The sequence below is a fragment of the Moschus berezovskii genome, chromosome 28 (genome assembly GCF_049115385.1).
Source record: "Moschus berezovskii isolate FMDL1 chromosome 28, NW_MosBer_1.0, whole genome shotgun sequence".
In the NCBI taxonomy this organism is placed as follows: domain Eukaryota; kingdom Metazoa; phylum Chordata; class Mammalia; order Artiodactyla; family Moschidae; genus Moschus; species Moschus berezovskii.
In genome coordinates, this window is record NC_142487.1 from 15,265,913 (window position 1) to 15,293,433 (window position 27,521).

The 27,521-nt window shown below is 40.4% G+C and overlaps 1 protein-coding gene and 1 pseudogene across 2 annotated transcripts in view; one reads left to right on the top strand and one right to left on the bottom strand.

Annotated features, from left to right (window-relative positions):
* KATNAL2 (katanin catalytic subunit A1 like 2) overlaps positions 1-27,521 on the top strand; it is a 104,633-nt gene that overhangs the window by 13,704 nt on the left and 63,408 nt on the right. Inside the window, exon 1 of one of the 2 annotated variants that reach the window (XM_055416826.2) lies at positions 16,795-16,915. The exons of the other annotated variant lie outside the window; for it this stretch is intronic. The gene's annotated coding sequence lies outside the window, so the exon portion shown is untranslated. Of the gene's footprint in view, positions 1-16,794; positions 16,916-27,521 lie in introns of those variants that run through there. 2 annotated transcript variants of the gene reach the window in all.
* Positions 8,243-10,204, bottom strand: LOC148773580 (elongin-A pseudogene; annotated as a pseudogene).

Sequence of the window (27,521 nt, forward strand, 5' to 3'; positions counted from 1 at the left end):
TCCAGGTTATTCATTTTATTGCCATATAATTGCTGATAGTATTCTCTAATAATCCTTTGAATTTCTGTGTTGTCAGTTGTGATCTCTCCATTTTCATTTCTAATCTTATTGATTTGGTTCTTCTCCCTTTGTTTCTTGATGAGTCTGGCTAGTGGTTTGTCAATTTTATTTACCTTCTCAGAGAACCAGCTTTTGGCTTTGTTGATTTTTGCTATGGTCTCTTTTGTTTCTTTTGCATTTATCTCTGCCCTAATTTTTATGATTGCTTTCCTTCTACTGACCCTGGGGTTCTTCATTTCTTCCTTTTCTAGTTGTTTTAGATGTAGAGTTAGGTTATTTAGTTGACTTTTTTCTTGTTTCTTGAGGTGTGCCTGTATTGCTATGAACTTCCCCCTTAGCACTGCTTTTACAGTGTCCCAGAGGTTTTGGGTTGTTGTGTTTTCATTTTCATTCATTTCTATGCGTATTTTGATGTCTCTTTTGATTTCTTCTATAATTTGTTCATTATTCAGCAGCGTGTTGTTCAGTCTCCATATGTTGGCATTTTTAATAGTTATTCTCCTGTAATTGAGATCTAATCTTACTGCATTGTGGTCAGAAAAGATGCTTGGAGTGATTTCAATTTTTTTGAATTTACCTAGGCTAGATTTATGACCCAGGATGTGATCTATCCTGGAAAAGGTTCTGTGTGCGCTTGAGAAAAAGGTGAAATTCATTGTTTTGGGGTGAAATGTCCTATAGGTATCTATTAGGTCTAACTGGTCTATTGTATCATTTAAAGATTGTGTTTCCTTGTTAATTTTCTGTTTAGTTGATCTATCCATAGATGTAAGTGGGGTGTTAAAATCTCCCACTATTATTGTGTTATTGTTAATTTCCCCTTTCATACTTGTTAGTAATTGTCTTACATATTGCGGTGCTCCTATGTTGGGTGCATAAATATTTATAATTGTTATATCTTCTTCTTAGATTGATCCTTTGATCATTATGTAGTTTCCTTCTTTGTCTCTTTTCACAGCCTTTGTTTTAAGGTCTATTTTATCTGATATGAGTATTGCTACTCCTGCTTTCATTTGGTCTCTATTTGCATGGAATATCTTTTTCCAGCCCTTCACTTTCAGTCTGTATGTGTCCCTCATTTTGAGGTGGGTCTCTTGTAGACAACATATATGGGGGTTTTGTTTTTGTATCCATTCAGCCAGCCTTTGTCTTTTGGTTGGGGCATTCAACCCATTTACGTTTAAGGTAATTATTGATAAGTATGATCCCGTAGCCATTTTCTTTATTGCTTTGGGTTCAAGTTTATACACTCTTTCGGTGTTTCCTGTCTAGAGAAGATCCTTTAGCATTTGTTGGAGAGCTGGTTTGGTGATGCTGAATTCCCTCAGCTTTTGCTTGTCTGTAAAGCTTTTGATTTCTCCTTCATATTTGAATGAGATCCTTGCTGGGTATAGTAATCTGGGCTGTAGGTTATTTTCTTTCATCACTTTAAGTATGTCTTGCCATTCCCTTCTGGCCTGAAGAGTTTCTGTTGAAAGATCAGCTGTTATCCTTATGGGAATCCCCTTGTGTGTTATTTGCTGCTTTTCCCTTGCTGCTTTTAATATTTGTTCTTTGTGTTTGATCTTTGTTAATTTGATTAATATGTGTCTTGGAGTATTTCGCCTTGGGTTTATCCTGTTGGGGACTCTCTGGGTTTCTTGGACTTGGGTGATTATTTCTTTCCCTATTTTAGGGAAGTTTTCAACTATTATCTCCTCAAGTATTCTCTCATGGTCTTTCTTTTTGTCTTCTTCTTCTGGGACTCCTATGATTCGAATGTTGGAGCGTTTAACATTGTCCCAGAGGTCTCTAATATTGTCCTCATTTCTTTTAATTCGTTTTTCTTTTTCCCTCTCTGTTTCATTTATTTCTACAATTCTATCTTCTAGTTCGCTAATCCTGTCTTCTGCCTCTGTTATTCTACTGTTTGTTCCCTCCAGAGTGTTTCTGATCTCATCTATTGCATTATTCATTGTATATTGACTCTTTTTTATTTCTTCTAAGTCCTTATTAAATCTTTCTTCCATCTTCTCAATCCTTTTCTCCAGGTTATTTATCTGTAACTCCATTTTGCTTTCAAAATTTTGAATCATTTTCACCATCAAAATTCAAAATTCTTTATCAGGTAGATTCCCTATATCTTCTTCTTTTGTTTGTGTTGGTGGGCAATTATCTTGTTCCTTTACTTGCTGGGTATTTCTCTGCCTCTTCATCTTGCTTATATTGCTTTGCTTGGGGTGGCCTTCCCCTCTTCTTGCAGTTTGTGGAGTTCTCTTTATTATGTAGTTTCTTTGCTGTGTGTGGGGTTGGACGGGTGACTTGTCCGGGTTCCTTGTTAGGGAAGCATGTGTCGGTGTTCTGGTGGGTGGAGCTGGATTTCTTCTCTCTCCTTTCAAAGACAATGGGCTGCTTTTCCGGGTGCCTGATGTCCTCTGCCAGTATTCAGAAGTTGTTTTGTGGACTTTACTCTGCGTTCAAATGTTCTTTTGATGAATTTGTGGGGGAGAGAGTGGTCTCGCCGTCTTATCCCTCCGCCATCTTGTTCCTTCCTCCCCAAAACACTGGATTCTTATATTCCACTTGGTCGTGGAGTATCTCTTCACAGCTGCTCCAGCAAGGTGCAGCCGCTGTACCTTACCTTGGACGAGGGGTATCTCCTTAAGGCCGCCCCTCCTGCTTTGAATGTGGAGCAGCTCCTCTCGGCCCTCTGGTGCCCAAGCAGCCACCGCCTCTTGGACGTGGTACAGCTCCTCTCGGCCACCGCCCTAACCCTGGGCGCGGGGCAGCTCCTCTCAGCCACGATTCTGCACGTGGTCGGTTGTGCCGGAGCCGGGCGTCTCTCGCGTTTGTGCCGCCAGAGCCGGGCGTGTCTCGCGTCTGCCCGCACTGATATATTTAAAACGGATAACGAACAAAGACCTACTGTATAGCACATGGAAGTCCTGTCAATGTTATGTGGCAACCCAGATGGGAGGGGGGGAAATGGATACATGTGTATGTATGACTGAGTTCCTTCGCTATTTACCTGAAACTATCATAACATTGTTAATCAGCTATACCCTAATACAAAATAAAAAATTCAAAAGAATTAAAAAAGTGTAAAAAATGGTTATTTTCTTTCTTATGCTTTCCTTGGGTTTATTATTTTTTATAATTTCTTAATATATTTGCTTAATTTATTAATATTTACCTTTTTTCTCTTTTAACAGATGCATTTAAAGATTTAAACTTTCCTTCAATCACTGCTTTGCCTGCTTCCATATGTTTTAATATGTAGCATTTTAATTTTTCCTTTTCATTCCCTTGTGGCTCAGCTGGTAAAGAATCCACCTGCAATGCGGGAGACCTGGGTTCAATCCCTGTGTTGGGAAGATCCCCTGGAGGTTGGAAAGGCTACCCACTCCAGTATTCTGGCCTGGAGAATTCCATGGACTGTACAGTCCATGGGGTCACAAAGAGTCGGACACGACTTAGTGACTTTTGCTTTTTTCATTCAGTTCCAAATATTTTCTTAGACCTATTATGATTTTTCCCTGACTCATAAGTATTTAGAAGTGTATTATTTACATATGGGAAGTCTGCTGATACCTTTTGGACATTGTTTTCTAGTTTAATTGTGTTGTATTTACTAGCAACATTCTACAGGATTTCAGTCCTCTGACATTTGTCAAGAATTGTTTTATGGCTCAATATATGGTTGTTTCTTAATTGTGTTATTCAAATCTTTTATATCTTACAGATTTTTTTTTCTTTTTATTCGAAGGCATACAAGTATCTCTCACTGTAATTGTATTTTTTGCCTATTTCTCCTTTTGATTTTGTCAATTTTTGCTTTATCTGATGTTATGTTATTAGGTACCTAAACACATAGAATTGTTATCTTCAATTAATTTGTGTGTTTGATGTGAGATAGGGGTTAAGTTTCATTTTTTTCCTATTTGGTTATCCAGGTGCTCCAGCACCTTTAAAAAAATTTTTTTGAATTACTGTGGCATATATTTGTGGGATTATTTTTGAACTTTCTGTTCTTTTTGATTGATAGATTTGTCTATATCCATGCCACTATCAAACTATCTTAATTATTGTGTCTTAATACTAAGCCTTAAAAACTTAAATTCTCTGACTCAGCTATTTTTCAATGCTATCTTGGTTCTAAATTTCCACATAAATGTCAGAATCAGATTTTCAATTTATACAAAAAAGTTCACTGAGCTTTTGATGAGATTGCATTCAATCTATACATCAGCTTTCAGGAGAACATCTTAAAAAATTCATTTTCTCAATTCTTAAACGTTATAACTTTAAAAATATCTCTTAGCTCTATTTTGTCACTTTCAGCATAGAGGTTGCATTATTTTGCTAGGGTTGCCATAACAAAATATCACAGAATGGGTGTCTTAAACAGCAAAAATTTACTTTTTCACAGTTCTGGAGGCTACAAGTCCAAGAAAAAGGTGTTGGCAGGTTTGATTTATCCTGAGGCCTTTCTCCTTGGCTTGCAAGTGGCCACCTTTTTGCTGTGTCTTCAACATGGTATTTCCTATATTAGAGAACCATCTCTGGCATCACTTCACATGTCCAAATTTCCTTTTCTTCCAAGGACACCAGTCAGACTGGATTAGGGCCCACCCTAATGGCCTCATTTTAATTTATTAACCTCCTAAAGGCTCTGTCTTTAAATAGAGTCACATTCTGAGTTATTCAGGGTTAAGGCTTCAGTGTATGAATTTGGGGAGAAGGGGATACCATTCATACTGCAACATCTTTTGTTAAATTTGTTCCTACTTGATTTTTATAGACTATTGTAAATTATGTTGATTGAAATAGTCTTCCTCAAGTCTGTGTCTGATACTTCTAATATCTTGAGGTCCATGTGGATCTGTTTCAATTTTCTGTTATTCCTAATAAAACTGGGTTGTTGGGTATATTTTGGAAGTGTGCCAGAATTGGTGAGTATCTCTCTACTTTCTTATGCTGTAAACTGTTGGCCAGTTATATTCAAGCAAATCAAAATGTCAGTTTTTAAAGTGCAAACTTCCCTGTTGTGTACCTTTTTGCAGCACTTTATATAGAGTTCCACGTAACTCGTTTCTTGACACTATTTAAAACGATTTCACAGATACCTTCTAATATTCACTAATAGGGAGATGGAAAGCAGTTGGGTCAAAGGTCTCTGTAATTTAGACAGTAAACATATGCATTCCTGGTTTTGAGGAGATTACAGCCAAGTATGTATATCACACATAGTATATAGAGCATGCTGTTCCGTGTAACGTGTACCATTTTGATAACTGAGGATGATTTTTGCACTTAATGAAAGGCTTGCTGAGCAACTATCTAATTGTCCTCTGGTAAGTCATAGAATGGGCTTCCCTGGTGGCTCGGAGGTTAAAGCGTCTGCCTCCAATGTGGGAGACCTGGGTTCGATCCCTGGGTCGGGAAGATCCCCTGGAGAAGGAAACGGTAACCCACTCCAGTATTCTTACCTGGAGAATCCCATGGATGGAGAAGCCTGGTAGGCTACAGTCCATGGGGTCGCAAAGAGTCGGACACGACTGAGCGACAGAACGGAACGGAACGGAATGTTTTTTGTTTATGTTGTTCTTCTCTTAGACTATGCATGGTAGTGTAGTTGATTTGTGTTTAGAAATAATTTGTGATGAAGGATGATGATATCTCCCTGTAAAGGTAATTTAGGCTTGTTTCTGTCTTGTGCCTGGTGGGAGGCGGAGAAGGCAATGGCAAGCCACTCCAGTACTCTTGCCTAGAAAATCCCATGGATGGAGGAGCCTGGTAGGCTGCAGTCCATGGGGTCGCTACGAGTCGGACATGACAGAGCGACTTCACTTTCACTTTTCACTTTCATGCATTGGAGAAGGAAATGGCAACCCACTCCAGTGTTCTTGCCTGGAGAATCCCAGGGACGGGGGAGCCTGGTGGGCTTCCGTCTATGGGGTCACACAGAGTCGGACACGACTGAAGTGACTTAGCAGCAGCAGCAGCAGCCTGGTGGGAGGAGCTAGCAATTCAGGAACATCTCAATCCAAATTTAGGGACTGAGATTTTTCTGGGTTTCCCTAGTAGCTCAGCTGCTAAAGAATCCATCTGCAATGTAGGAGACTCCCAGTCGATTCCTGATCCGCTGGAGAAGGGATAGGCTACCCACTCCTGTGTTCTTTGGGCTTCCCCAGTAGCTCAGCTGGTAGAGAATCTGCCTACCATGTGGGAGACCTGGGGTTCAATCCCTGGGTTGGGAAGATTCCCTGGAGAAGGGAACAGTTACCCACTCCAGTATTCTGGCCTGGAGAATTTTAGGGACTGAAATTTAGGGACTCAATCCAAATTTAGCGACTGAGATTTTTCTGGGCCATACAGAATATGGGCACCTTACCTTATCTTTTGTCCTCATTCCTAGAATGGAATAAGGACTGAATATTAATTGGTTTTGCCAGGGTCCCCTATCTTCATGGGTCTTGGTTTAGAACTTTTGCACCTTAGCACTTTGAGGTTGTCAAATATACTACTCAGCGTCTTAGCCTTTTAGAGACAGGTGGGTCGGGAAGATCCCCTGGAGAAGGAAATGGCAACCCACTCCAGTATCCTTGCCTGGAAAATCCCATGGACAGAAGGGCCTGGCAGGCTGTATAGCTCATGGGGTCACAAAGAGTGGGACACGACTGAGTGACTAACACAACACAGATGTTCTAGAGAAAAGTGGATTCACATGCCACGGTCATGTCTTTGTATTAATTAAATACACACACACATACAGTTGTGTCTGCAGAATAAAGTCCTATCAGTGAAATTGCTGTATCAGTTTGTGTATGTGTATATTTGACCTGTGTGCATCTGAAGAATGCAATTCTGTGGAAATAAAAAAAAACACCCATATTGAGGAAACAGGCTATTTATTGAGCGCTTGCTATAGTAAGAAAGTCAACTATCATCATTTGCATTTGGCAGGCAGGGGAGTAGGAAAGCTTTATAGTGAAAAAAAAATGGGAAGATTTTAATATTTTCTGATTAGAGGCTGTTCACTTGGGAAATTTGGAGTTGGGCTACCTAGAAGTGGGGCACCTTATGTGAGTGATTTGGAGGTCATATTTGGCTTTCTTGGTTGGTCCTGACTTGAAGGCTAAGAGCAAAAATAGGGAGGATGGCAGTTGTTGAGCAAATCTCGACCATTCTGGGCCAGTTGCTATGGAGGTTGTGATTTAGTTTCTTGGATAGATTGTTATAGGGTCTGTGATTTGGTTTTCTGAGATGGTTGCTTACAGAGGTTGTGGTTTGGCTTCCTGAACTTATGTGAGTCTGGCCATTATCCATTTATATATTCAGTTTCTCATCCTAAGTGATACTGTAGTACCAAAGAATGTATATAAATTTGCCTTTTAACTTCAGTAGAAGTTGTAGCAACTTATCATTTTACTAGTAATGTATGGTCATCTGCTCCAACATAGCAGGCTATTAATTTTTTGAATTTTACTCAACTGATACATGGAAATTTGTATTTTTCAAATTTGCATTTTTGTAAGATTGAGCATCTCGTCATATAGAGTCATTTGTGTTTCTTTTTGTGTGAACCATCTTTTCCTATGCTTGTCCATTTTTATAGTAAATTATTGATCTTTTTTCTTTGCTTTGTGGGCACTTATTATATATAAAGGAAATGTGGCCTTTTGAATGTTAACTGAGTTGTAAATATCTTTCCCAGTTATTGTCTCTTGACCATTTTTATATATTTAGAATTTTTTATGTGATCAAAGATATCAGCCTTTTTAATTACTGGCTTCTGGGTTTGTGTTCTAAAAGGCCTCATCTACTCTGAGATTTAAAAAAAAAATCCCATGTTTATGTATTTTTATTTATTTATATAAATACAACCTGAAGATAATATTTGTTAATTAAGACTATTTACTGTTTTACAAAGAGGTTAGTTAAGAACAAAGGTATAATGGATCTTAAAATTGTCAGTGAGAATGAGGCTTCTCAATCTTCAGAATTCTGAAGTGTTCTCCAGGTAGGGAGGCAGGGGCTTGGTGTGCAGGCCTACAGGTACAACACTTGAAAACTATAGGAGTCCAAGTCCAAAAGTTTATACAAAGCAAAAGTTGCTGGTCTCCTTTGAAAGTCCATTCCATAACCCCCACTGCCCTTGTATTTCTCCCCCTGAATTCCACCTCCAAGGCAAGGCCTCAATTTATCGTCGGGAGAATCTGTTTTTGAAATCTTTAATTGTCTTGGCCATCATGGGAGCAATTTTCTTCACAGGTTTCCTGCCGCTGACCACCTGTGGCAAGTGGGTATTGGTAGTGCTTGAGCATGTGTGGGCCGGCTTCTCATGGGTAAGGTTAAAGCTATTGCTGCTGGAGGGAGTATGGCTGGTTTCTGTGGGGTATGAGGCTGGCTTGATCTTGACTTTTTCAGGGACAGCTGCTTCTCCTCTTTCAAACTGCTGCCTCCTTTGGACGTCAGAAGGTGGCCGGGCCAGAGAGTTGAATAGGATCATTTTTGCTTGTCTGCCTTTGGGTTTATTGGCGTGTGCAGACTGGATAGTCACTGTCAGTGCTCGAAGTCGCTGCTCCTGGGCATCCTGAAGCCGCATGTACATCTCTCGCCATGACTCATGCTCTTGTGGCCTTTCTTTTCTAAAGTTTTGGTGACAATGAATTTTCCATAGTTGATCTGTTTCTTGAACTAGTGTATGATTATATTTCTCTATGCGATACAGCTGATCGGGTGCACAGCTCTTCAAGATGGGTTCAAGAACTGAATACGGGACTCCTCCCACTTTGAAGATTGAATTGATGTTGTTTTTAAGTACCCAGATGCACTGTTGGCGCAGGGTCATCATTTTGGCGAGATAGGCACACTTAGAGCCAGAAAACACTTGCATCTTAGAATTCATTCTGCATCCAGTAAATCCAACTTCCTCCTCTTCCTGGGGTGAAGACAGTGCTTTTTGCTTTGGTCGGAAGGAGGACATCAATCTAGACGCAGGAAGTGGATGGTACTTGGTTGAGATCCTGGGTAATGGAAGATCTGGCCACACTGGTGCATCAGTGGGGACCTTTTCCAGCTTGGCCCAGACCTTTCCAGATGGTTGCAGCTTCTCTGATCTGTTTTCATTCACCTTAGGCAGTTCCTGAACCAAGTCCAAGTTTTTACTTGAGTCATTTTTTTTAGGTCCTTTCTCTTCAAGAGCAGTGGCTGAAGTTTTCATAATCTTTTTCTCCCTAGGCTGGTCCTGGTTGAGGAATGAATGAAAAGACACAGTGGGCGGCTTGCATTCATTATCCATATCTGTCTCCTCAACTTCAGGGAGGGAGCCATCTGGCTTTCCATCCAAATGAGGAGGTCTTACTTTGCCTTCTTGAATCTTTTGGTTATTGGTAGCCTTCTCGTTCACCTTGAGTAACAGGCCTCTTGTCCCCTCTGCTATGTCCAAGCGGTTGAGACTTTGCTTGTTTTTGTCGGGTTTGGTTTTCTCTGAGTCTTCCTGCTTTTGCTTTTTAAAGTCTGAAGGGTGCCCAAAGAAAGGTGAAAACTGGATCTCGCGGCGCCTTCTTTCCTTCTCTTTATCGCCAGCAGAAGGCGGATTCTCCTTTGCTTTGTCCCTGGGGACAGACCGCGGGCTTTCCTCTCTGGAGGAGGCCAGGACTGATTTTTGGCTGGTCAAAGTAGAAGACTTCTCGTATTCTTTGGCACCCAAAGGGTGTCTGTCCTTGTGGGGAGGCTGGTGCCCCCAGCTTAGACTCCTAGCCTCCCTCCCGTGGGGGGCACTCAGGCGGTGGTCTTGACTGAACCCCAGTCTGGCCCGAGGAGCATCATAGGGGCTTTCTCCAGGCCCCCGCTGTACAACGTAGGCCTCCGCGGGGAGTCTGTGACGGTCCCCGGGCATCAGACGAGGACGTGTAGACGGTGGTGGCGACCGGCTGTAACCACAATATGCCCGCCCTGAGGAATAAGCTGGGGAACCCCTGCGGCACTGCCTTCTGTCCTCGTCCCTCTCCCGGCCGCGGGACCCACGGTGGGGCCCCGCGGGCTCTGAGGGCTGTCTGTGTCGCTGCCGTCTGTGCTCGCGGCCAGGCGAGCGACCGCTGCGGGCTGCGAGGTGTGCGCGGCCGCCTCCCTCCATCGCCCCCTCCTCCTGAGGAGCGTCCCTGGGGCAGGTTCCTCTTACGGTTTCAGTCCCCCGGAGCCAGCCTCCTCCACTGCGCAGCTGGGTCCCGGACAAGCCTCCGACGCAATGGCGTTTGCGCCCGCCACTGCCGTCGGGCAGGCCCGGCGCTCCGCGAGAAGCGCCACGGGGCCGGGCGAGGCCGAGGGCACTTCTCGCCTCTCCACGGCCTCCTTGGTGTGGGGATGGGGGCGGCCAGGCCCCGCGGCTCCTCAGCAGCCTGGTGCCCCGACGCCGCCACCGCCACCACCGCCGCCCGGCTCTGCCTAGAGCTCCCCCTGGAGCACGCGGCGCGCGACCCCGCCTCTGGCGCTCAGAGCGCAGCGCGCAGGCGGGAACCGCTACCTGCGCTGCGTCCGGGACGTGAGGAAACCCCAGCGCCCCCTTCCTGCCGGGGCTGCGAGCGGTGCCCACGTCACACCACCACCTGCCGGGAATCCCTCGGCCACCTCGCCCCGCTCCCGTCCCCAGAGCAGCAACAGCGACGGCCACCCTGGCGCTGGACGCCTGCCATCGACTAATTCCAGCCTGTAAGAACCAAAGAAGAGCTATATTATCCCCATTTTACGGGTGAGGCTTAGAGAGAATAAAGTAACTTGCCTGTGATCACGAAACAGGAAGAGGTGCAGCCGCACTTTGACGGGAAGTAGTTGAGATCCAGAGTCACAGCTCTGAACACGTTGAGGACCTGAGGTCTACCGAGAGAAAGGGATTTGCCTAAAATCCGACGGCTTAACCCCACGAGGGCAGTAATAGTCCCTGTGTCTGATTTGCCCTCAAGCAATATATAACAAAGGTATCAATAATTCTGAGAGGAATGAATGCCTTTTGCTCTGATCACAAAACGTCAGCAGTAGGGCCCGCGTCGGATCAGTTCAAGACAGTGCCTTAGACCCAAGTGTGCTCGAGGGAACAAGCTCTCATCTTGGAAGGCCGAAATCTGTTGCGATTGTTACTACTAAAAGGCACACTATATAGACTTACATCTTATTTGATTAGATCGGATCTTATTAGATTATTAGATTCTAGCTAGAACTCTAATAAAGAACCCACTCATTGGAAAAGACCGTGATGCTGGGAAAGATTGAAGGCAAAAGGAGAAGAGGGCTGCAGAGGATAAGACGATTGGATAGTGTCATCGACTAGGGGACATGAATTTGAGCAAACTCCTGGAGATAGTGAAGGACAGGGAAGCCTGGTATGCTGCAGCCTAACTGAACTGAACTGATAGGGTCTCAAAGAGTGGGACACGACTTAGCAACTGAACAGCAACAACTTTGGTGTAGATGGCAGGCTCTTCGAAGAGCTTGGTTCCTTCCTTAGATAGCCCAAGACTATCTGATTATCTTTGGTCTCCTCATCCCTCTTGGACCTAAAGAAATTCCAAGTCACTGATGTTATCTTCTTCCCTTTTTAAGCAGAGAAGTGACCTCCTCCTCGCCAACCAGACTTTTGATCTGAAAACAGGATCCTGTCATTGACAAGAACAGAAAGATTTTTGTTTCTTCAATGAGCCCAAGTGGTTGGGATACTAGGGTCAGAAGAGGACCAAGATTCTGTGCCAAATTTCCTGGCATGTTGCAGCCTATGGGGTCGCAAAGAGTCAGACATGACTTAGTGACTGAACAACAACAAGAACTCTTAAGAATGCACCTGGCCTGACCTCTTGCCCAAATCAGGAGAGACCAGTGATTGCTGTCTTTGTTTTTTCCATTTAATTTTTTTTTTAATCTCTTGAACAATTCTATAAGTATGCATTGTGAGCTATGGATCAGCTTTAAATTTTTTACTTCAGTCATATTTAACAATGAGTAATCTATATTTCTTCCATCATTTTGGTTTTAAAGATTTCCCAGGTCTTCAGTTCAGTTCAGTCACTTAGTCTTGTCTGAGTCTTTGCGACCCCATGGACTGCAGCACGCCAGTCCTCCCTATCCATCACCAACTCCTGGAGTCTTAGAATTTATTAATCTAAGAATTCCTGACAGTTTTATTTTGTTTTCAATGTTCTCAGTAGTATAAATTGGCAGTTCTAGTGGTTACTCACATAATAATAAGTCAAACTTAAAGAAATAATAGGTAACAAATAGAATAAATAAGTAAAACCAAAAAATTCCCACAACCCAGATATACTAATGTATTACCCAGTGGTGAACCTTTGTATATATCCATATATGTTTCCAGGTCCTTTGGCATATGTGTGTATACGCATACATGCACAAAAACGTATGTTTTATCAAAACGAAATTGTACAGTACATGTTATTCTTTAACCAACTAGTTCTGTAATCTAGGTCTAAAACAGGGTCATTCATTATACCGCATTGTATCCCCTAAATATCTCTGAATTTTCACAGCTCCCCCCGTCTCTACTTTCTCTATTTCTATTTTATTTATTTAATCTTCTAGTTTTATTGAGATATAATTGACATATAGTACTATATAAGTTTAAGGTATATAACGTAATGATCTAACTTAATACATTGTGAAATGATTATTATAAGTTTAGTGAACATCTAGCATCCTGTGTAGATACAAAATTAAAGAAATAGAAAAAAATTCTTCCTTGTAATAAGAACTCTTGGAATTTGCTCTCTTAACTACATTCATATATAACATGCAGCAGTATTGATTATATTTATCATGTTGTATGTTATATCCCTAGTACTTATTTACCTTATAACTGGGAGTTTGTGCTTTTTGACCACCTTCATCTAATTCCTCCTCCTTCCACCTACCGCCTCTGGTAGCCCCAAATCTGATCTGTCTTTTATTTATGAGTTTGTTTGTTTTTGAAGTATAATTCACTTACCACACTATGTTAGTTCCTGTTTTATGACATAGTGATTTGGTATACATTTGATTTATATAATTTCAAAATGATCAACACAATAAGTTAGTTTTGATCTGTCATCATCCAAGGATATTACATAATTATTGACTATTTTCTCCATATTGTACATTTATTTTGCAACCAGAAGTTTGTATCCCTTAATCTCCCTCACCTATTTCTCTCCTACCTCTCACTCCCCTCTGGCAAATCACCTGTTTGGTCTCCATATCTTTCATTCTTTTTCTGTTTTGTTAGTTTTGTATTTTAGACTCCACCCGTATGTGAAACCATATGGCATTTGTCCTTCTCAGTTGGATTTATTTCCCTTAGCATAATACCCTCTAGGTTCATCCATGTCATTGTAAATGGCAATATTTTATTCTTTCTATGGCTGTGTAATATTCAGTTGTATATATATACCACATCTTCTTTATCTGTTCACTTATTGTTGGGCAGTTAGGTTGCTTCCATATCTTGACTATTGTAAATAATATTTCAGTGACCACAGAGGTGCATAGATCTTTCCTAATTAGTGTTTTCATTTTCTCTGGATAAATACCCAGGAGTATAATTACTGGATCATATGGTAGTTCTGTTGTTAATTTTTGAGGAATCTCCATACTGTTTTTCATAGTATCTATACCAATTTATATTCCCATCAATGGTGTTAGAGGATTCTCTTTTCTGCACATCCTCAGCAACACTTGATATTTGTTATCTTTTTGGTAATAGCCATTGTGAAAGGTCTTGCCTGAAAAATCCCATGGACAGAGGAGCCTGATGAGCTGTAGTCCAAAGGGTCACAGAGAGTCGAACACAACTGAGTGACTAAACACACAACATAACACACATTGTGGTAGGTATGAGGTGATATCTCATTATGGTTTTGACTTGCATTACCCTAATGATTAATGATGTTGAATATCTTTTTATCTGCCTCTTGGCCATCTGTATGCCTCTTGAAAAATATCTATTCAGATTCTCTCCCTCTTTTTTAATCTGGTTGTTTTTTGATGTTGAGTTGTGTGAGTTCTTTGTATATTTTGGATATTAACCCTTTGTTGGATATACTGTTTGCAAATATAGTCTCCCATTTAGTATGTGGCCTTTTCATTTTGTTGATGGTTTCCTTTGCTGTGCAATTGATGTAATCCTATTTGTTGATTTTTGCTTTTGTTTCCCTTACTTGAGAAAGCATATTCAGAAAATATTACAAAGACAAATGTCAAAGAGCATATTGCTTATGTTTTCTTCTAGAAGTTTTATAGATTCAGGTCATATATTTAAGTCTTTAATCCATTTTTAATTTATTTTTGATCATGGTGTGAGAGTACTCCAGGTTGATACTTTTGCATGTGCTGTACAGTTTTCCCTGGTGATTCAGACAGTAAAGCATCTGCCTACAATGCAGGTGACCCAGGTTCAATCCCTGGGTTGGGAAGATCCCCTGGAGAAGGAAATGGCAACCCACTCCAGCATTCTTGCCTGGAAAATCCCGTGGACGGAGGAGCCTGGTAGGTTATAGTCCATAGTGTTGCAGAGTCAGACACGACTGAGCGACTTCACTTCACATACAGTTTTCCCAACACCATTTATTAAAGAGGCTGTCTTTTCCACATTGTATATTCTAGCCTCCCTTGTTGTAGATTAACTACCATATATAAGTGTGGTTTCATCTATGGGTTCTCTATTCTGTTGCATTTGATCTATGTGTCTGTTTTTGTGCCAGTACTATACTATTTTGATGACTGTAGCTTTGTAGTATAGTTTGAAATCTGGGAGTATGATACCTTCAGCTTTGTTCTTTCTCAAGAGTGTTTTGGCTGTTTGTTTTGTGGTTTCACACAAATTTCAGAAAATCTTTGTTCTAATTTTGTGAAAAATGCCATTGGTATTTCAACAGGGATTATATTGAATTTGTAGATTGCTTTGGATAGCATGGTCATTTTAATAATTTTCCTTCTTCCCATCTATGAACATGGTGTATTGTTCTGTTTGTGTTGTCTTCAATTTCTTTAATCATTGTCATAGTTTTCCAAGTACAGACCTTTTATCTCCTTAGTTAGATTTGTTCCTCAGTATTTTTTATTTTTAATGTGATGATATATGGAATTTTTTCTCAATTTCTCTTTCTGATAATTCATTATTAGCATACAGAAATGCAACAGATTTCTATATATTAATTTTGTATCCTGCAACTTTACCAATTTCACTGATGAGTTCTAGTAGATTTTGGTGGCATCCTTAGAATTTTTATGTATAGTATTATGTCATCTGCAAACAGTGACAGTTTTACTTTTTTCTTTCCAATTGGATTCCTTTTATTGATTTTTCTCTGATAGTAGTCCCTAAGATTTCCAGTGCTATGTTGAATAGAAGTGGTGAGAGTGGGCATCCTTGTATTGTTCCTGATCTCCAATGAAATGCTTGTAGCTTTTCACCATTGAGTATGATGTTAGTTGTAGGCTTGTCATATATGGCCTTTATTATGTTCCTTTTGTGCCTACTTGGTTGAGAGTTTTTTTTTATTGTTGTTATCATAAATGGATGTTGAATTTTGTCAAAAACTTTCTCTGCATCTGTTGAGATGGTTATATGGCTTTTAGTCTTCAATTTGTTAATATGGCATATCACATGGATTGAGTTGCAGGTATTGAACCATCCTTGCTTCCCTGGAGATAAATCCCAATTGATTACTGTGTATGATCCTTTTAATGTATTATTGAATTCAGTTTGCTAATATTTTGTTGAGGATTTTTGCATCTATGCCCATCAGTCATACTGGTCTGTAATTTTTTGTGTAATGTCTTTGTCTGATTTGGCATCAGGGTACTGCTGGCCTCATGTTTGGAAGAATATGTTTGGAAGTGTGTGTCCCTCTGCAGGTTTTTGAAATAGTTTGTGAAGGATCAGTTTAACTATTTTCTAAATGTTTGGTGTAATTCACCTGTATAGCCATCTAGTCATGGGCTTTTGTTTGTTGGAAAGTTGTTTGTTTTTATTTGTTGCTGATTCGATTTCATTACTGGCAATTGTTCTGTTCATATTTTCTATTTCTTCCTGATTCAGTCTTGAGAGATTGTACATTTCTGTGAATTTATCCATTTCTTCTAGGTTGTCTATTTTATTGGTATATAATTGTAGTAATCTCTTATGATCCTATGTATTTCAGTGGCATTATTTATAAATTCTCCTATTTCATTTCTGACTTAAATTGATTTGGGCCTTCTTTTTTTTTTTTTTTTGATGAGTCTAGCTAAAGGTTTATCAATTTTGTGTATTTTTTCAAACAACCAGCTCTTAGATTCATTGATCTTTTCTGTTTCATATTTTAGTCTTTATTTCATTTATTTCTGCTCTGATCCTTATGATTTCTTTCCTTTTACTAACTTTGTGGTTTTCTTCTTTCTCTAGTTCCTTTAGGTGTGAGGTTTGGTTGTTTGAGAGTTTTCTTGTGTCCTGAGGTAAGCTTGTATTGCTATAAACTTCCCTGTTAGAATTACATTTGTTTTGTTTCATAGATTTTTAATCGTGTGTTTTTGTTTTCATTTGCTCCATGTTTTTAAAATTTTGCCTTTGATTTTTTCAACAACTCCTTGGTTGTTTAGTAACATATTGTTTAGCCTCTACATGTTTGTGTTTTTGCATATTTTTTCTTCTATTTGATTTCTAGTCTCATAGCATTGTGATTGAATCTTTTCCAGTTTTCTTAAATTTACTGAGACTTGTTTTGTGACCTAGCATGTGATCTATCCTGGAGAATGTTCCATGTGCACCTGAAGAGAATGTGTATTCTACCACTTTTGGATGGAATGTTTCATATAAATGAATGTGATCCATTTGGCCTAATGTGTTTTTAAGGTCAGTGTTTCCTTATTAATTTTCTCTCTGGATGATCTGCCATTGATGTAAGTGAGGGTTGTTAAAATGTCCATTACTATCATTGTAATACTGTCAGTTTCTCCATTTCTATCTGTTAATGTTTGCTTTATGTATTTAAGTGCTCTTATCTGGGGGGCATATATATTTATAATTGTCTTCTTGGATCGATCCCCTGATCATTAGGTAATGTCCTTCTTTGTTACAGTTTTTGTTTTAAAGTCTTTCATCTGATATAAGTATTGCTACCCTGGCTTTTTTTTTTTCATTTTAGTCTGCATAAAATACCCTTTTCAATCCCTTCACTTTCAGTCCATGTGTGTCTTTAGATCTAAAGTGAGTTTCTTGTGGGCAGTGTATATATAGGTCTTGTTTTTATGTGCATTCAGCCAATCTGTGTATTTTGATTACATTTAGTTCATTTACATTTGGAGTAATTATATATATATATTTATTGCAATTTTGTTAATTGTTTTGTGATTGGTATTGTATTTTTTCTTTTGTTCTTCTTTTGCTCTCTTCCTTTGTGATATGATGACCATCTTTAGTGTTATATTTGAATTCTTTTCTCTTTCTGCATGTGTGTGTATTTATTATAGATTTTGGTTTGTGGTCATCATGAAGTTCATATATATAGAAATATATATTTTAAGATGCTGATCTTTTAAGTTCAAATGCATTTTAACAATCCCGCATTTTTACTTTCCAATGTTTATTGCTTTTGACATCTTTTTTTTTGTTTTTTATTTTTTGTAAATTAATTTATTTTAATTAATTACTTTACAATACTGTGGTGGTTTTTGCCATACATTCACGTGAATCAGCCATGGGTGTACATGTGTCCCCTATCCTGAACTCCCCTCCCACCCCACACCCCCCCCCCCACCGCCATTCCATCCCTCAGGGTCATCACAGTGCACTGACCCTGAGTGCCCTGTCTCATGCATTGATTGACATCATTTTTATCCCTTAACTACTTAATATGGATATAGATGAGTTTACTACACTTGTCTTTTTGTTAAGATTTATGTATTTATTAACTCTTGGCTGTGTTGGGTCTTTGTTGCTGCATACGGGCTTTCTCTGGTTGCAGCGAGTGGGGCTACTTGTGCACCGGCTTCTCATGTGGTAGCCTCTCTTGTGGGTCATCGGCTCTCGGGCACACAGGCTTCTGTACCTCTGGTGCTTGGGCTCAGTAGTTGTGGTGATTGGACTCAGTTGCCCCGCACAGCATGTGGAATCTTCCTGAACCAGGGGTTAAACCCATTTCCCCTGCATGGGCAGGCAGATTCTTAACCACCAGACCCCCAGGAAAACTCAACCCTTGTCTTTTAACCTTCCTACTAGTTTTACGCATGATTGGTTCACTGCCGTTATTGTCTGTGTGCCTTTACCAATGAGGTTTTTCCTTTCATAATTTTCCTAGTTCTAGTAGCAGCCTTTTCTTTTTCACTTAAAGAAGTCTCTTTAACACTTCTTGTAAAGCTGTTTTGGGAGTGCTGAGCTTCTTTAGCTTTTGCTTGTCTGTAAACTTTTTGATCATTCTATCAAATTTGAATGAAAGCATCGCCTGAGAGAGTATTCTTGGTTATAGGTTTTCCACTTTAAATATATTGTGCCACTACCTTCTGGCCTGCAAAGTTTTTGCTGAAAAGTCAGTTGATAACCTTATGGGAGTTTCCTTGTACTTAACTTTTTGTTTTTCTCTTGCTATTTTTAATCTCTCTCTTTATCTTTAATTTTTGCTACTTTTATTATAGTTTGTGTTGGTGTGGTCCTCTTTGGGTTAATCCTGTTGGGGAATCTCTGTGATTCCTGGACCTGATGTCCATTTCTTTACATAGGGAAGTTTTCTGCTATTATTTCTTCACGTAAGTTATCTGCCACACTTTCTCTCTCCTATTTCTGAGACCCTATAATGCAAATGTTAGTACCTTAAAGTTGTCCCAGAGTTCTCTTAAACTCTCTTCATTAAAATTTTTTTTTTCCATTCAACTTGGGTGATTTCTACTACTCTGTTTTCCAGCTCACTGATTCATTCCTCTGTATCATTTAATCTACTATTGATTACTTCTAGTATATTTTAAAATTTCACTTATTGTAGTTTTTATCTTTCTTTGGTTCTTCTTTGTGTTTTTTAACCCCTTATTAATAACTTTTAACTTCTTACTCTGCTCACCTAATCTTCTCCTGAGTTCTTTGAGCATCTTTACAATTATAACCTTGAGGTCTTTATTGGGTTAATTGATTATCTCCACCTCACTTAGTTCGTCTGGGGTTTTATAATGTTCCTTCATTTGGAGCATATTCCTATGTCACTTCATTTTGCCTAATTTCCTTTTTTTATTTCTGTGTATTTGGTAGGAAATATAGCCCTTGGAGAAGTGGACTTTTGTAGGAGATGTCCTGTGTTTCCCAGCAGTGCACTTCCCTCTGGTTGCAAGAGTTATATGCTTTAGGGTTATCCCCTGTGAGAGCTGTGTGGGTCCTTATATTGTGACAGGCTGACTACTGTGGGTTGTCTGGTAGGCCTGGGTGGTTTATATATAGAACTTCCCTGGTGGCTCAAATGTTAGAGAGTCTGCCTAGAATGCAGGAGATCCAGGTTTGAACCCTGGGTCAGGAAGATGTCCTGGAGAAGGAAATGGCAACCCAATATATATAGTAATATAAATAGCTATAAACCGTATTGGTTTGTTGCCTGTGCTGAAGCTGCTAGCCACTGGTGGGTGAGGCTGTGTCCCAAAGCAGCTGAGTACAAAGCCCTGAGGGGTTCTGGGGCTAGTGCTAGTCCATTGATGGGTAGAGCCAGGTCCTAGGATGGGTGGTTGCAGGGCTGGTGTGGGGCCTATTCCTGACACAGCTATCTGTGGAGTCCAGGGTGTCTGAAAACAGGTGTTGGCTTGCTGGTGAGTGGGGCTGAATCCTGGGGCTTGGGGGTCCTAGGGCTGGTGTTGGCCTCCTGATGGATGGGCCCAGGGCCAGGGGTTTCCCAGGGCTAGTGCTAGCCTGCCATGGGTGGGACTGAGGCCCTTGGAGTCCTGGGGCTAGCGCAGGTTCACTGGTGTGAGGGTTCTGGGGGACAGGTCCTGAGGCAAGGTGGGTAGGGTTTTATCCCCACCTGTCTTGGCCTGAGGTGTCCCAGTACTGGTGCTTACAGGCTTGTGGGTGAGGCCAGTCTCCATGCTAACAAGCTGCAGGGAGGATTCTAAAATGGCACTAGTCAGCAACAGTGTCCTTGTGATGGAATGAGCTTCCAATAATGGCTGCTACCAGCGTCTGTGTCCACAAAGTGAACTCCCATGTCTTCCTGCCTCTCCAGGAGGCTCTCAGAGATCACCTGGGAGGTCTGACCCAGGCTTCTTTCAAATTATTGCTTCTGCCCTGGATCCCAGCACATATGGGATTTTGTGTGCACAAAGAAAAAAAAAATAGAGGTGAAGTCTCTATTTTCCACAGCCCTCTGGCTCTCTTGAAATTAATCCCCATTGGGGGGCGGGGAGCTAAGGGCTCATCTTCTTGGTGCAGGACTCCCAGGCTAAAGATCATGATGTCATGATGTGGAGCTTGAACCCCTTACTCCTTGTGGAAAACCACAGCAGTTGTAATTATCTCCCCATTTGTGGGCTGCCCACCCATGGATATGGGTCTTGACTATACAGCATCTCCACTCTTCCAGCCTGTCTCATTGTGGTTCCTTCTCTTCTATCTTTAGTTATAGAAAACATTTCCTGCTCTTCTTCTGGTCTTATCAATAGTTGCTCTGTGAGTAGTTGTAATTTTGGTGTGCCCATGGGAGGAGGTAGGTGCAGGGTCTTCCTACTCCACCATTTTGGCCATTCTCCTTTATTTTTAATGACACTGACTTGTTCAGGAGGCCATGTCGATTATCCTGCAGAACATCTCCTTTTCTATAGTTTTCTGATTGTTTCCTCAAGGTTTCACCTGCTGTTTTATGCCTGGTCAGACTGTGATGTCACCTTACCAGGATGGCAGTCTGATCTTCCCATCATGCAGCTATGTTGCAACTAGAAAGTAGTCTGTCTGAGCATGAGCTTTTGAAAAGAACATAAACCTCGTGATTCCATAATCTAGTTCTGTGTTTATAACAATGGCATGGCACAGAAAGTCCTCTGTATTTCAATAGGCTTTATACTTCCCTGAATGGAACACTGTTCCTGAGCATAATTGACCGGTTCTGATTTTTTATTAAGTATAGCAAATACCTTTCTTGGATCTGTAGACACCACTTTTGGTAGTTCCAGTGCTTTATCAAGTTGAGCAGCATTTGAAAGTTGGGAAGTTTCCTGGTAGAAACAGGAGGTAATCAGGAAACAAACAAAAAACAAATTAGAACTTATGGGTATATATATTCAAGCTTTTAAGTGAATTTTAGATGCAAAGACTGTAAAAGAGAACTATAATAAAAACATTTGAAAGAAGAAATGTGTCCTTTTTAACTGTTTGTTTTTGAGATGGAAAGCTTAATGCAAAATTTGGATCTTATTACAGAAATTGAAACGAGCTCATGCAAATTAATCTCCATTGCACCCGTAAAAAAGAAATTAAAAGCTCTAATGCTGCTTGTAGTGTATATACAGTAACATTTCCTAAATATCTTCTGGGTCTAAAGCTAGGAATGATATTCAATGCTTCCTTTTCCTCAGGCTACAGTATCATAGGATTCAATTTTGAATCTGATAATGGAGGCACTTTTGTTGCACAATAGCCCAGAAAGGAAATGAAGGCAGTAGAAAACAGGCAGATTATTGAAGCAGAGACAAATGAGACGCCTCAGTTAGATGCTCAGTTCTGGGCTTCCTTTCTTTGGTAGACAGAAATTAATTGAACATCTAATTGTGTCCATTTCAGGGCACATTATCTTTTACAGTTTAAATTGACCATTGGTGGTGGCCTATTCTTAGTCTTTTAATACAGAAGATAGTTTTCTATGTTCATTTGAATGACATGAGTAGAAGATGTTACAGATCTGGCAAACTTTATACTTTTAATTAACAAATTTATAAGATGACATTCTGTGTTTCAAGTAATTACATATCTTAAATAGTTAACACTAGGTATTTGCGTAGAGTTTTCTTAGCTCTCTTTTCTGTTCTTAACAAATTCTGAATTTCCATCAAACTTATCTCAAAGAAAAGTAGTGATTTTATTTTAAGGCCTGGGCACCTCAAGTATAAGCTGTTTCACAATCTGCATAGAAAGGAAGCCATTTTTGAAGCAACCCCATAATCAAAGAATTCTAAGTTACTGAGCCACAGCGTGTCCTTCAGTCCCCATTATCTGCTGTAGAGAGCAAGACTACTTGCCAGACTTTGTGATTCCAGCCGTAAAACCCTAGAAATACTCTTGACTGGAGTTGAGACAGCTACCATTTTCCAGGAATGTAATAAAACTTTACACAGGCACGTTTATAGTCTTTCAAGAATATGGTCCACATTGCTCAGATCAGCTCAGGATCCGGAAGTCCCTCCATTCCAAGAGTTAGAGCTTTGCTTTCCTATTCATCTTGGTCTACCAGGATTTCACCAGGTCAGTGATTCACTGATTAAGTGACGCTGCAGGGGTTCTAGAAGGAATTTGAGGGAAATTATTCTCACAAATCCTTCAGCTCATTTGGTGAGGGCAGCTGTGAAACCCAAGGCTCTCCCTATGTGTGTGGATAATTGGATTCCTAGATTTCTCTGCCTCCGTGTATATGTACATGAAGGGCATATGTATATTCAGTGTATAGGCATGCGAGGTCAGGGGGACATGGGAGTAGGAAGTGTAGTGTGGAGAAGGAAATGCCTATGGGTGCCTCTGTCTGGATCTTTCCCTCCTAGTGAATGTAATACCCAAGGCCAGCATCAGTGTCAGGACATTTCCCACCCCTGTACCTATGCAGAAGAGGGGAGGGAGCCCTGGTGTCAGAGTGGCTCATCTGCCAAGGTGATGATGGAATTCCTTAGCGTAGAAATTTTTTGATCTGTGAACAGTAGAATCCATTCTATTGGGTTTCCTTGCTTTGTACTTGCCAAAGTGTTAAACAATTCAGAAACCTCTGGATAAAAAGAAAAAAAATGGAGTTGCTGTACCCTCATCCTGTTCCTCTACCCAGAGGTATCTACATATCTAAGTTTTTCACCAAATCACAGAAATACACATCCACACTCTTTCACTCATAGAAAAAGAAAGGAAAAACATTAGATATGTAGATACCTTTTCACCTTACATATGTCTTGGGCTTTCCTGGTAGCTCAGACGGTAAAGTGTCTGCCTGTAACACGGGAGACCCGGATTCGATCCCTGGGTCAGGAAGAGACTCTGGAGAAGGAAATGGCAATCCACTCCAGCACTCTTGCCTGGAAAAGAGGCTGCAGTCCATGAGGTCACAAAAAGTCAGACACGACTCAGTGACTTCACTTTCACTACATATGTCTTAGAATTAGGTAGATCTGCATTCGCTTACACAGAGATGTTCAAGACATATTATTAAATGGGGGAAAAGGCAAGGTGCCAAACAGTATACACAAAGTGATTCCATTTTTGCAAATTTAAAAGAGTTTGTGCATATATATATATATTGATATATTCATAGACCCCTTTCAGAACAATTACATGAGAAATTAGCAATAGTGGATAGGGTGGAAAGCTAAACGTTTCTTTTTAAACTTTTTGTATTAATTGAAGTTTTTCTTTGTCCAATTTAAACATAACCTTTATATTTTAAAAAGCTGTTTATTTTTGGCTGCGTTGAGTCCTCGTTGCTGCACGAAGACTGTCTCTAGTTGAGGCGAGTGGGGACTACTCTTCCTTGAGAGGGCTTCTCATTTCAGTTTCTTGTGTTGCAGAGCACAGGCTCTAGGGCACGGGCTTCAGTAGTTGTGGTGTCCCGCAGTATGTGGAATCTTCCTGGACCAGGGATTGAACCTGTGTGCTCTGCACTGGCAGGCAGATTCTTAACCACTGTACCACCGGGGAAGTCCAAACACTACCTTTAATTCAAACTTTCTTTCTATTTGGGAGTGGACAGACAGTATGTGGGTGGAGAGAAAACACTATGTCTTCAAAATCTTTCCTTGTCAGTGTATATAGATCTACTTTCTTCTTTGTGTTAGGGCATAGTGATCCATGGTAAGCCTGTATAATGATTTATTTAACCTCTAATGGACATTTTCTGTGTGTGTGTGTGTGCTCCATCAATGTCCGACTCTTTGTGACCCCATGGACTGTAACTTGCCAGGCTCCTCTGCCCATGGAATTTTCTCGGCAAGAATACTGTAGCAGGTTGCCATTTCCTACTCCAGGGGCTCTTCCTGACCCAGGGATTGAACCTGAATCTTTTGTATCTCCTGCATTGGCAGATGGATTCTTTACCACTAGTGTTTTAGATATTTCTAATTTTGGAGGAGAATATGCATAATGCTTTATTAAATATCCTTGAACATAGTGTAATTGATCTTGCATAAATGGTGAGGTAAAGAGTCGGACACGACTGAGTGACTGAACTGAACTGAACTGGTGAGGTGTGGAATTGCGAGTTGGTGGGCATGTGTTTCATTTCACTCTGTAAAAATGTTGTACTAGTTTATATTCCCACCAATTGTATCTGAGTACAAATTCTTTCATACCTTGCCTGCTCTGAATATTAGCTGGGTAAAATCTTAAAAATTTCTGCATTAAAAAATTTTGAGATTCTTTTCGAAAGCAGCTAATATTTTTGTCCAAATGAACTGAGGAAATACTAACAATACTTAAGGTGGTTTCTTCAATTTTCTGTGCATGGAAAGCTTTTTGATGCAACCAAAAAGAAAACTTATGAAAGGAATATCTGCTTAGATGATTTTGTGTGTTCTTTTCTTTCTGGGGACTCTATCCTGTAGTCACATTGACTCAGCAAGTTTGTTACAGCCAATTCATCAGAACATGTAAAGGTGCATTGTTGCCAAATTCTAAGACGTGACCCGGCTCTGCCATCAGGGCAGTAAGGAGACCCTCATAATCGTGTGGGTGATAAGCAGCCCCCCATTTCCATTTTGAATAACTTCAAAATATTACATGAAATCATTTGTATTTCCAGTCATATCATTTATTTTATATTACTCAAAAAATTACTCAAATTATTTACATTCATTTTAGCCTTTTTCTCCCTACCTCTCCCTGTTTTTATGTATTTTAAGACAGCTTTGTTGAGATATAATTCACATACCATGCAACTCACCCATTTTAAATGTATAGTTCTATGGCTTTTAAGGACAGAGGGTGGCAGCTAAGGGGTGCAGAGTTTCTTTTGGGAGTAATGAAGATATTTTAAGATTATTATAGTGATCGTGGTGCTGCTGCAAAGTCGCTTCAGTTGTGTCCGACTCTGTGCGACCCCAAAGACAGCAGCCCACCAGGCTCCCCTGTCCCTGGGATTCTCCAGGCAAGAACACTGGAGTGGGTTGCCATTTCCTTCTCCATGAGTGATCGTGGTATAAACGTGTAAATAAACATGGGCTCTACCCAGGTGAGCACCTTTAGGAAATTCAGGGCTACCAGCCAAAGCCAGAGCAGTGCGTGTCATACTGAGAAGCACAAGCAAAACACCCCTGACTGTCTTTTCTAAGCATCTTAGTCATAAGAGAACATGAGTGCGTGTTTAGATTAGGAAGAAGCTCATACTTCCAGAGTGTAGCATGGAAGGACTCTGAACTCTATGAACAAAGTAACTAATAGCTGTTGAGCTCCCACCAAACACTGACCCTGATGCTGGCAGAACACCCACAGTTTTAGAAAACACTGCCCAGGTAGAAATGGTCACAGTCAGTGTCCAGTGCAGTCCCTCTGGGGATGTTTGTAGCTTTCATGGCTCTTTAATTCAGATCCTTTTGTTCTCAAAAACCTTTGCTTACAAATGAAACAGATGAGCTTCAGGTACAGCAGGACTGTGACTTTTCTGGAGTTAAAGGCATAAACCCTACAAGATACACTTCTCCCGGTGCAGCAGAGTGACTAGTTAACTGAGGCCTGGCCAGTAGTTGCTCTGAAATGGTCACTAAAATTGTGAGATTCAGTTTGAGGACCTGTAAGGGACACCATTTGTTACTAATGTGAAGTCAGCCAAGAATTACTGGTAACCATAGTTTGATTTTGGCAAATTTGGCACACCATTTTTGACAAATTAAAACAGCAACTTCTGAATGTGCAGGGGTGGGAATGGACATTGATGAGTAGGGGTTAATGCAGGGGAGGAATTGATGGAGGGAAGCTTATTGGCCTGGGAGTCAGAGACCTAGGTTCTGAGTCAAATCCTCAAGTGTGAGTTTGAGAATGTGGACATTTAGAAACATATTCCATCAATCTTGCTTGTTTAATATGCAGTTTTAGTTTTTATTTTGCAAGCTTGATTTGAACTGAATTTTATGCTGATCATCTTTATTATGTAAACAGCCCTTCAGAACTACCCAAATTTCATGAAAGGACCCTAATGCTGGAAAAGATCAAGGGCAAGAAGAGGAGAGGACAGAGGATGAAATGGTTGGATGGCATCACCGACTTAATGGACTTAAGTCTGAGCGAACAGCGGGAGATAGTGAAGGACAAGGAAGCCTGGCGTCTGTGGGCTCGCTAAGAGTCAAATACGATTTAGCGATTAAAGAGCAAAATTCACGAAGTGCTTCCCCTCCTCATACGCTAGATGGCACTATAGGTGAGGCAAATCGATGTACCAAAAAGAGACTTGGATAACCAAGTCTTGGATTAGAAAAGTTTAGCACTACAGGATACTTCTGTTTTCTGGGAAACAGAAGAGTTACCTTGAGAAGCCTTAAGATAGCAACCCTCTAAGACACTGAAATTATGCCCACAGGCTAGAAAGCAGTGGAGGCAGATAACTGAATGAAGATATTATGAAATAGCTGGATTATACCTAAGCTCTTACTTTGATGTGAACTTTTTTTGGGGGGGAGAAATTACATACTGTGAAATAAAAGTAGTCACAAGAAATAAATGTAAATAAATGTAAATTCATATAATGTTAAAAAATGTGAAAACCTAAACCTAGAGTCTGTTATACAGAGTGAAGTAAAGAGAAAAACAAACACCATATATATATATTAAGTTAGCTACTCAGTCGTGTCCGACTCTTTGCGACCCCATGGACTGTAGCCCACCAGGCTCCTCTGTCCATGGAATTCTCCAGGCAAGAATACTGGAGTGGGCTGCCATTCCCTTCTCCAGGAGATCTTCCCAACCCAGGGATCAAACCCAGTTCTCCCGCATTGCAGGCAGATTCTTTACCGACTGAGCCACCAGGGAAGCCAAAAATAGTTACTCATGATCACATTTTAACTAACTGAAGAGTCTATTACTAAGAGAATAAATAAACATTATGTGATACATTCTTTTTTAACTTTTTTGTGTGTGTTAGTTCCTTCAGTTGTGTCAGACTCTTTTCGACCCCACAAACTAACCTGCCAGGCTTCTCTGTCCATGGAATTCTCCAGGCATATATATCCTATATATATATATATATACGATATCTAAACGATGTACTCTAGAAAAATAGTACTGATGAACCCATCTACAGGGAAGAAATGGAGACGCA